The following is a 10,093-nucleotide window of genomic DNA, read 5'->3' on the forward strand; positions in this document are numbered from 1 at the left end:
GACCCTAACAGTGGACTGACTTGTAGCTATGATGCACACTGACCACCAGGGGGCAGACGCTCAACTCAGGAGTTGCCCCCCGGTGGTCAGTGTGCTCCCACAGGGGGAGCTCTGCTTAGCCACAAGCCGGGCTGACAGCTGCAAGTGGGCCTAAGCTGCAGTTGGACATCCCCCGAGGGCTCCCAGAGGGATGTCTAACTGCCGGCTTAGGCCCGTTCCCCCAGGGAGCGGGCCTAAGCCAGCAGATGGACATCCCCCAAAGGGTCCCAGACTGTGAGAGGGCTCAGGCTGGGCTGAGGGACCCCCCCCTACCCCGAGTGCACAAATTTCTGTGCACTGGGCCGCTAGTTGTATTAATAATATTGTATTAACCTTTAATTCTCTTGCAGATTTAAATGCAGCTGCCACCAATTACTATAGACTTATGTAGGTCTACAGGCTTTAGTAGTCTTTGGGAGTAACTGGCAAATGTCCAGTATCCCACACTAAGCGTCATTTTTATGGCCATATATTAGCTATCCTGGAAGGGGGTTACATATATTAAATTTCTTCTTGTCATTTAAAGGCAGTTACTGTTTTGTTATAATACATTAAAAAAAATAATATATTACTCTGAAAAGTCCATACAAAGGACTGGCAAGGAAAATCAGAAAATCTTAAAGCAGGTCAGTATATTTTTCTCCTTATAGAATTCCTCTGAAATTTGGCAATATATTTCTTTGCATGAATTCAATAAGACCGGTTTCCAATAGTGGTTTTATTAACCAGAAACTTTGACTGGAGTATCATGTTTTAAAGAACCCTGTCTAAACTCTGAAGACCTGAAGCCAATAAAAGTGCCACAGAGAAAGCCTGGTCTCCTGCTTAGTAGCCCTGAAAATAGCTGGCGTTGGAGCGTCAGGCCCATGCCCTACCATCACTGGCAGCTGGTCAAAGTAGAAGGGGAGCAACAAGGGTGCCTCTGCATCCCTACAGAACCCCCACGCACTCTAGGCCGCAACAAGTAGGAGGGCTGCTGAGATGGGCCTTAAAGCCTAGGGCACGAGCATGGGAAAAGTCGCTACAGGTGAGGAATTCACCTAACTCAACAGATAATGGCAGGCCTGATGAACAGCTAGATGGCTTGGCTTCCCAGCTCTTCGGGGCACATTAAGATTCAATCATGACATTCCGGCAAAAGTGGTCAGTTACCATTCTTATTATGTTTATGCAAACAATCAGGCCAAATTAAATACAATAGATAAATTAGTCTTGATTTGGCTCTTTTAATAAACAGAAGAATAATTTTAAGGAGAAAAATTCTATTTCAATAGAAATTATTAGAACTGAAATGTTTTCTTTCCCTTCCACCAGACTATCTGTTGTAATTCTTGCTATTCTAATTGCTCAATAATACAGGGACTTTTTAACTTCAGCCAGGAAGGGCATCAAAAATAAGGAAGAAATTCTGACACGACTAGAAGCCATCTAGCTACCCAAGGTAATAGCATTAGTCCACTGTAAGGGACACCAGAAAGGGGACTCCCCAGAAGCAAGAGGGAACTAGGCTGCAGATGAAGCAGCCCAGGAGGCTGTATCTCAAGTAAAAAAAAAAAAAAGGTCTCATTTTGGCTTGTCAACATACACTAGGAGCCCTGGCCAGGTGGCTCAGTTGCTTGGAGCATTGTCCTATACACCAAAGGGCAGAAACACAAGTGATCGGCCGCCATGACAGAGCCGTGACCCGTGTTTTGTGTAAACCAGCCTAGAATGTTGCAGGTCAAACATTACCTAAAATTAATGTTGCTTTTAAAATTCGGCCACCTGCTTACATTAATGTGAGCCCCCCTACACTTACAGTATCTCAAAGGAATTACTAACAGAGTTGCTCAATAAATACTGGTACTAAACTGAACTCAATGAAATCTATTATGTATAACACACGGACTCAATATTTTTAAAAGTATAAAAGAAAAAGGATAGTCATTCACTGTTATTGACAAAGGGTGAAAACAAATTCCCTTATATAGCTTTCAAGGTATTTTAAATTATTTTAATTTTAATATAAACTTTAAAAATATTTTGTGTGCAAATGAGGCATACTGGTTCTCCAATTCTCATTATGTCTGTATCTAGACTCCATGCTTTGCTGGAAAGTCTAGATCATGAAAATCTATTATATAGAAATTTTCACATACAGCAAAAAATTGACTTATTTAAGGTATGATTAAAAATGAGTGTCTTGCTATGGCCAGTGTGGCTCAGTGATAGAGAATCAGCCTGAGCACAGAAGGGTGGGTGTGATCCCGGTCAAGGGCATACACCTGGGTTACAGGTTCGTTCCCCAGCCCAGGAGCACATTCGGGAGGCAACCAATCGATGTCTCTCTCTCGTATTGATATTTCTTTCTCTCTCCCTCCATTCCTCCCTTCCACTTTCCCTGAAAGAAAAAAAAAATTTAAATGCTTGTCCTTTTCCAACAAAGAAAAAATTAAAATGCTATCCCAACACTTTTGTCTGCATTAGTCTAATTTAGCTTCTTAAATATAATCAGCTTCTCCTTGAAATAATTCTCATGAGAACACAATTCCTGTCAGTCTAACACCTGAGTGCGCCATGAATTCAGGGATGAGCCCCGGGAAGTGGGGGTGAGGAGGATGATCCTTGAGAGTCTATGCAAAGCCCTGGTCCACAGCTTTCAACAATCCAGAGTTCCAAGCCCCCAAACAAATGAAGACTCATCAATTCAGAGTCCATAACGCTTGGACTTGAAAGCCAGGCAACAGATAGAGTGCCGATTCTTCCCCATGACTCCTACCAGCGTATCTTAAGCACTGTTATCACACTGGATCAGATCAACCGCCATTTCCATCTCCCACCTGTACAGCTGGCACAGCCGCAATATGCATTAGCATGTTTTTATTGGGCATTCTGATCACCACTGTCACCTGGAAAGCACGTGCACCTTTACCCTAAATCACAGGAAGAAGTGGGAATTAAGAAAACCTTTCTCTTACCACACATGGGCACACATTTACATAACACGGTATGTAAGGCATGCCTGCAGGCAAGTGTGCCAGGGGCTCACCAACTTGGCATAGTGATGTTAGTGCTGACCACATGGGGAACCCATGGAGGACTCACCTTGTTTTTTCAATGTTTCCTAAAATCCTTCCTCACTCATCTACCTGCTGGCCATCCAATAAAGTTGGTGCCTACAGATGCGTGGAGGGGTAAGACCCTGCGCACAAAGCTTTATGCATCTGGTAAGCAACATGCGTGAGGTACAGTAAGGACCCCAAGAGCAGCTGCCAGAGAAGACTGGTCCCAATGGAGAGGAGGCTCCGGTGACAAGAAACAGTATGGGTCCACCTGGGACTACAGGGAGGAAACAGCTTGACCCCACTAGTGCAAGAAAGGTGGGACACTGGCCACCAGTGAGACCCTGGGGAGCTTAGCCAGATCACAGCCACGCAGTCCTTCAGCACTGGCCCAAGAGAAATGGCGCGTTCCGCAGTAGTAGCGGGCAGCCACCGCATAAACACAATTCTCTTTTTTAAAGTGAAAACATTTATTTTTGAGCCACTGCTAGGAGCCAAGCAACCTGTGGTGTCTTACAGCAAAGGCTCCTAACCCACGGTGCCCTTTAGCTTGAAAAGGCTCAGGACCTAACAATGACAAGAATGGGGTGGGTGGAACAGTGGGGTCTGCCTTCTCCAGTGTTGATGATAGAATCCAGGCCTCCCACAGCCTACAAGACACTATGTGGTCTTCAGACCTCCTCATTCAGAATCCCAGGACAGGGGCCAAGGCACGGGGAAGGTAGAGAACCTCCACCCCGAGGGAGCTGGTGACCAGCCAGTCACAGCCACACCTCGACCAGTCACAGCCACACCTCTATGTTCTTACAGTCCAGGCTCAAGCCACTCTGGTCCAAATAATTTCCCAATTTGCCACACCTATTCCTGCCCTCAGGGCCATTACATTTCTCCCAAACGCCTCTTCACTCACACCCTCTCGCTTCATTGAGAGCTCAAAAGTTACCTATCAAAGAGATCTTCTGACCAACCCACCTGTAATAAACCCCAACCATCACCATGCACTCTTACGTCCCTACCCACACTTAGCCTGCTTTCTTTTTCTCCATAGCTATGTATCAATTTATCTGTGAATCTATGTTTCTGGTCTGATCCCCTCCAATAACATGTAGGCTCAGGTGGCAGAGATGTTATGTGCTGCTCACTATAGTTTTCTGTGGCACTGATACACATGCATGATAGGTGCTCATTAAATATCAGCTAAAAGGAATGAATGAAAAGCTCTCCCAAATGACAGGCATATCGCTGCTCTAAGGCAGGAGTCAGCCAACTTTTTCTATAAAGGAATAGATCATAACTATGTTAGGCTTTGCAGGCCTGTTTGAAGCAACTGCTCGACTCCATCACTGCGGGCAGTCCTAGATAATTCGAAATCACCTAGCTGTGTTCCCACACGTTATTCAAGGACACTGACATTTGAGCTTCATGTTATAAAACAGCATCTGCCTTAGCTGCTGTGGCTCCATAGTTGGAGTGTCGTCCCATATACCAAAAGGTCAGAGGTTAGATTCCCAGTCAGGGCACACAGGGCACATACCCAGGTTGCAGATTCGATCCCCAGAGGCAATCTATCAGTGTTTCTTTCTCTATCTCTTTAAAACAAAACAAAACAAAACAAAAAAAAACAACAAAAAAACAACACAATGAATATGCCATGGGGTGTGTTAGGTCTGATCAGATAATTGAATGGATACCCCCACCGCTGGGAACTGACCTTTAGGCCACTTCACAATGGACATTCCCTCTTGCTTAGACCACATTCCACTTGCAAAGACCATTATCTCTCCCCTCAGGACCTGTCAGAGAATTCTCCGAAGAGGAAAAAGCCCACCTAGAGTCCTTTAAAATCTCTGACTCCCAGTCCCTGGGGGCTGGCGCCATTTTGGGGCTCAGTCCATCTGGTATCCAGATGACCTACTAAATTCATAATCCCGCCGAAACCGGTTTGGCTCAGTGGATAGAGCGTCGGCCTGCGGACTGAAAGGTCCCAGGTTCGATTCCGGTCAAGGGCATGTACCTGGGCTGCGGGCACATCCCCAGTGGGGGGTGTGCAGGAGGCGGCTGGTCGATGTTTCTCTCTCATCGATGTTTCTGACTCTCTGTCTCTCTCCCTTCCTCTCTGTAAAAACTCAATAAAATATATTTTAAAAAAAAATAAATTCATAATCCCTTACCACTTGGGCTTCGTGTGTTCCTCCTTCGGTGACCCTAACAGGGTGAGGATAAAAAAAAGCATTTTTTTTCTTCAACTATTCAGAAATTGTCACAGCCTTTTTAGCTCAGGGGTGGGGTGGGCTGGACTTGGCCATGGGTCAGCTTGCCAACCCTGCTTTAAGAGATACCTAAAGAATGATGAGGTGCAATGCCCTAGTCCTTGAGGGGAAACTAGCCACCAGCCACCTGTACACAGTAGCATCAGAGGAGTAAAGGCTGCAGTCCACCAGTGCTGGGAGCAGAGGAGGCAGGTTACTGAGCTGTGAAGATGGGACATCTACTGGGCTCCGAAGGAAATGCACTTGGACAGAAGTGTGGGGAGGACGAGGCTGAAGGAACAGAGGGGATGAGGAGGATCACGTTGGGCCAAGAAGGGTTTCCTAATAAGCACCTGGGGGACTCTATTAATGAATCCAATATGATCACCACTGTCTTACCTTTTGTAGCGTTCTAAGACATCAGTTACTGGGCACTAGCAACCATCCGAGTGTAATAACAGGCAGTCTGGGTTTTGGCATAATAGGAAGAAGTGCAGACGGGCAAGGCAGATGTGGGCTAAAGTGAAGAAGGCAGAGGACAGAGCTAGCTGGTCTTGGGGATGGGTGGTGTATCAGGTGGGGGAGAGGTCAGGGTGGGGTAGTGACATGGATGTCAGGAGATCAGAATGCTGGAGACGGCCCTGGCCAGGGGCTCAGTTGGTTGAAGTGTCGTCCATAAACCAAAAGGTTGTGGGTTCAATCCCTGGTCACATACAGGAGGCAACTAATTGATGTTTCTCTCTCACATCAATGTGCTTTTTTTTCTCTCTCTCTCTCTACCGCCCACCCCCCTCCCTGCACATCAATAAAAACATATCCTTGGGTGGTGATTTTTAAAAAAACAAAACAAAAACACACAACACCAGAGGGGGAGGGTGGTGGGGGGAGAAATAATGGACTGGGAGGAGTACATGCTGGGTTCGAGGCACCCATAGTGACGCAGGCCAAAGATGCCTAAAGGGCTAGTAGAAACAGGCCTGGGAAACCAGCACTAGTCAGAGGTGCAGGCAGGGGCCCCTGAGGCTGACATGGGAAGGTTCATTGAAACGTGGCACTGACTGCTGCATCCAGCTGGGCAGAGGCCACAGCCCTGGCGAATCTCATGACACGGCCAGGTATATGTCTGGAAAGTGTAGCAATGCCAGTCTCACCACGTGAGCCTGCCACACTCAGTGTCTAATCACAAGGTCATGTCATTACCTCCATTTCACAGCCAGGATCGGAGCCAAGAGGAATAGCATGACTTGCTCAGGATCACACGAGTGGCCACCCATGCCCATGCCAACACTTCAAATGAGAGGCTCCATTCCATGGCCGATGTGACCTGCCCAGGGTTCCAACGATACCCCATCACCAAAGAAAAAAGGCATCTTGGTTTTTCCAAACCTGTCCTCTAAACTAGACTCAAAGTGAGTAACATTAACCTCATGAAATCCCTGGGGCGGGGGGGGGGGGGGGGCACAGTTTATTTGAATGCTGAAGAGGTGCCCCATTTCAGGAGCAGGAGCAATCCCAACCTTCTACTTGCTTCAGCTTTCATTTAGAAAGTGCTCAAAACAGAAACCCTGACAAACACGGCACCGGATGGCTCCAGCAGTGCTCCGTGGCCTGCACTCCTGCTGTGGCTGTGGCTGCTCCTCCAGGCTCTCCGAGCCCTCAGGGAACAGAAGGCCTCCCACAGCTGTGCCTGGCTGTCTGCCAAGTGCTCACTGCACCCTGTGCAGTCACCATGCTCTTCTCTTATACAAAGGCGGACCTTCCGTGGTGGCACTTTTCAAACCCGTCCAAACAGCAGCACATCCACCTCGTTTGCTGGAACAATGGCTCTCAGAACCCTGAGCTGCTGTTCAAGTCTGACCGCCTTGAGGCTGGACAGGTTGCCAGCAGGCACTCTGGCAGCCAGTCCTAGCCGAGCCCGTCCTCAGGGGCCACACTTGCCATGAAGAAGCCACCAGGAGAGGATCCTCCAGGCCCACCTGTTTTGAGACTTCCCAACCAAAGTCCCAGCCATCACAAAACAGAGCAGCCCTCCCCATTTCTGCTTCCTACCCAGAGATCCGTGAGCTTATAAAATGCCTGCTGGTGTACACTACCGTTTTGAAGTAGTTAATTAAGCAGCAAGACTTAACAGAAACCCAAACACAGGTATGCTCTCACCTTTAATCTACTGATGTTCAGATGTTCCCGTGGCAGTCCTCAAATCAGCCCAGGATATGGGGCTCCAGTCCTCCCACCTGCTGCGCTCACTGCCAATGGCACATGCACCCTCCTCCACAAAGGCACGGCTGTGCAGACTCCCTGCCTGGCTAAAAGCGGGGTCAAGGTCCTGGTTTGGAAATCCTACGTCCTCACCAACCAGGCTGCCTGCCTTCCCCCTTGCACATGACATTCAAGATGCATCCTTGCTCATCTCTGATGAACACTGCCAACCCTATTATCCTAACAGAGCAAATATTTGAGCCACCTGCATAAACCTCTAGGTAGTACAACTGAAATGTTTTTCAAAGCAGATAAATGCATTATTCTTGTAATAAGAAAAGCATTATAAGTTGTTTAAATGGATCAGAAAGGTCAAATTGTAAGATATTATTCTGTATTTGATTATTTTCTTTTGAAAATATGTTTTTATTGGTTTGAGAGAGCAAGAGAGGAGAGAGGGTGAGGGGAGGAAAACATCAGTGAGAGATCAATCAGCTGTCTCCTGCACGCCCCCTAATGGAGATTGAGCCTGCAACCCAGGCATGTGCCCTGGCCAGGAATTGAACTGGCCACCTCTTGGTGCAAGGGACTGATGCTCAACCAACTGGAACACACTGGTCATGGCTCTGCTGATTTGTTTTGTTTTTACTTTTATCAGGGGAGAGCGCAAACGCAGTCCCCCACTACCACAAATTACACAGACAGGTTTCCCACATTTGGGGAACTCGCAGGGGTCGGCACATCTGGAGTGCAAAGGACAAGCCTCACCGGGGAAAACTACCTTCTGATCATGGTATCTCCCCTGCCAGGTAAGTATGTTTTGTTTTGAAAGTAATTTTCTTTTTTCCAGAAAGGAAAGGAGAGGGAGAGAGGGATAGAAGGATCAATGGTGAGAAACACTGATCAGCTGTCCTGCACATCCCCTACTGGGGATAGAGTCTGGGGGCATGTGCCCTGACTGGGAATCTAACCAGTGACCTCCTGGTTCATGGATCAACACTCAACCACTGAACCACACCAGCAGGCAGGGACCCTTATTATCCAAACTGTAAACTACCCTTAACCACCAAATACCTTGGTTCCCATGTTCTTCAACTCCACTCAGTACTCAGTGGCAGCTATGGTGCAGAAGAAAGCTACCTATGTGATCTACCTTATGCACATGACAATTATGAGACGGCCTTTAACAGCCAGAATGAAGATACCTCTGTCCTCATACCTTCACCGGAGAAAATCACAGCTGCGTCCTCCCAGCAGGACACCAGTGAACCTGTAAACAGTTTCCACTCAAAGATAGTCTCAAGATTCTACTGCACAGCATTACAATTTAAGTAAACATTCCAAAGGCTCTTAACCTGAAATACTGAACACCATCAAATTTGGAGACATAAATCAAAAGAGATAGAAAAATGCCAGCCCTAGCCGGTTTGGCTTGGTGGATAGAGCGTCAGCCTGCGGAATGAAGGGTCCCAGGTTCGATTCTGGTCAAGGGCACATACCCAGGTTGTGGGCTCAATCCCCAGTAGGGAGCGTGGAGAAGGCAGCCGATCGATGATTCTCTCTCATCATTGATGTTTCTATCTCTCTCTCCCTCTCTCTTCCCCTCTGAAATCAATTCAATAAAAATGTATTTTAAAAAACATGCTAGCCGAAACCAGTTTGGTCCTTGGATAGAGTGTCGGCCTGCGGACTGAAAGGTCCCAGGTTCGATTCCGGTCAAGGGCATGTACCTTGGTTGCGGGCACATCCCCAGTAGAAGATGTGCAGGAGGCAGCTGATGGATGTTTCTCTCTCATCGATGTTTGTAACTCTCTATCTCTCTCCCTTCCTCTCTGTAAAAAATCAATAAAATATATTTTTTTAAAAATGCCAGAGACCTCTTGAGATACAGACGTAAAATGCACTTTGAGTCTTCATATTACTAGAGACAAATACAAGTGACAAGAGGAAGACTCTCCCTTCTCCTTTCCCCTCCTCCCCATGCAATTTCACAAATAGCAACAGATGCCTGGCCTGATACAGCAGAAACAGTTGCTACATTATTAATTAGTTCTTTTGCATTTTTCCACTTCAACATGTAAAGACTTAACATAAGGAAATGTGGCAATATTTTCTGTCATAGAAATGAATGCATCTCCTAGTTTTCTGATGAAAAGAACAGATTCGTGAAAGAAAAAGAGCAACCAGAGAGGAAACCCGTTCGCAGACTTTCCAGCATCAAGGGGGGCTGCTGCCCAGAGTGATGGAAGCGGGGGCTTTCCCACCTCATCTCAGACCTCTGTGCAGACCAGGGACACCGCCACCCTGGGCGAGCAGAGGCCGGAGGCAGTGTGCTGCCCGCCCCCAGCACGGAGCAGGCCACTCAGCACACATCTGCTCTGCCCAGTCCATGAATCTGCTGGAAGCCACTGACAGCAACAGCTTCGCTGCAAACACTTCCTTTACAGCTACTTCCATGAACCCCATCAACTCAGTTTGATATTGGTGGGTGAGTCTTTGAATGCCTAAGGCAAAGCAAGCCAGGGGGAAAGTAGAAAAAAAAACAACCACGCTAGCTAAGAAGAA

At 47.2% G+C, this 10,093-nt stretch overlaps 1 protein-coding gene across 1 annotated transcript in view; it reads right to left on the bottom strand.

Moving 5' to 3' along the window:
- Nucleotides 1-7,510, bottom strand: part of UXS1 (UDP-glucuronate decarboxylase 1) — an 88,388-nt gene extending 80,878 nt beyond the window's left edge. The window contains exon 1 of the mRNA XM_006759522.2: nucleotides 7,487-7,510. The gene's annotated coding sequence lies outside the window, so the exon portion shown is untranslated. The remainder of the gene's footprint in view (nucleotides 1-7,486) is intronic.
- Between the last annotated feature and the right edge of the window lie 2,583 nt (nucleotides 7,511-10,093).

The sequence above is a fragment of the Myotis davidii genome, unplaced genomic scaffold, assembly GCF_000327345.1.
Source record: "Myotis davidii unplaced genomic scaffold, ASM32734v1 scaffold614, whole genome shotgun sequence".
NCBI classification, from domain to species: Eukaryota; Metazoa; Chordata; class Mammalia; order Chiroptera; family Vespertilionidae; genus Myotis; species Myotis davidii.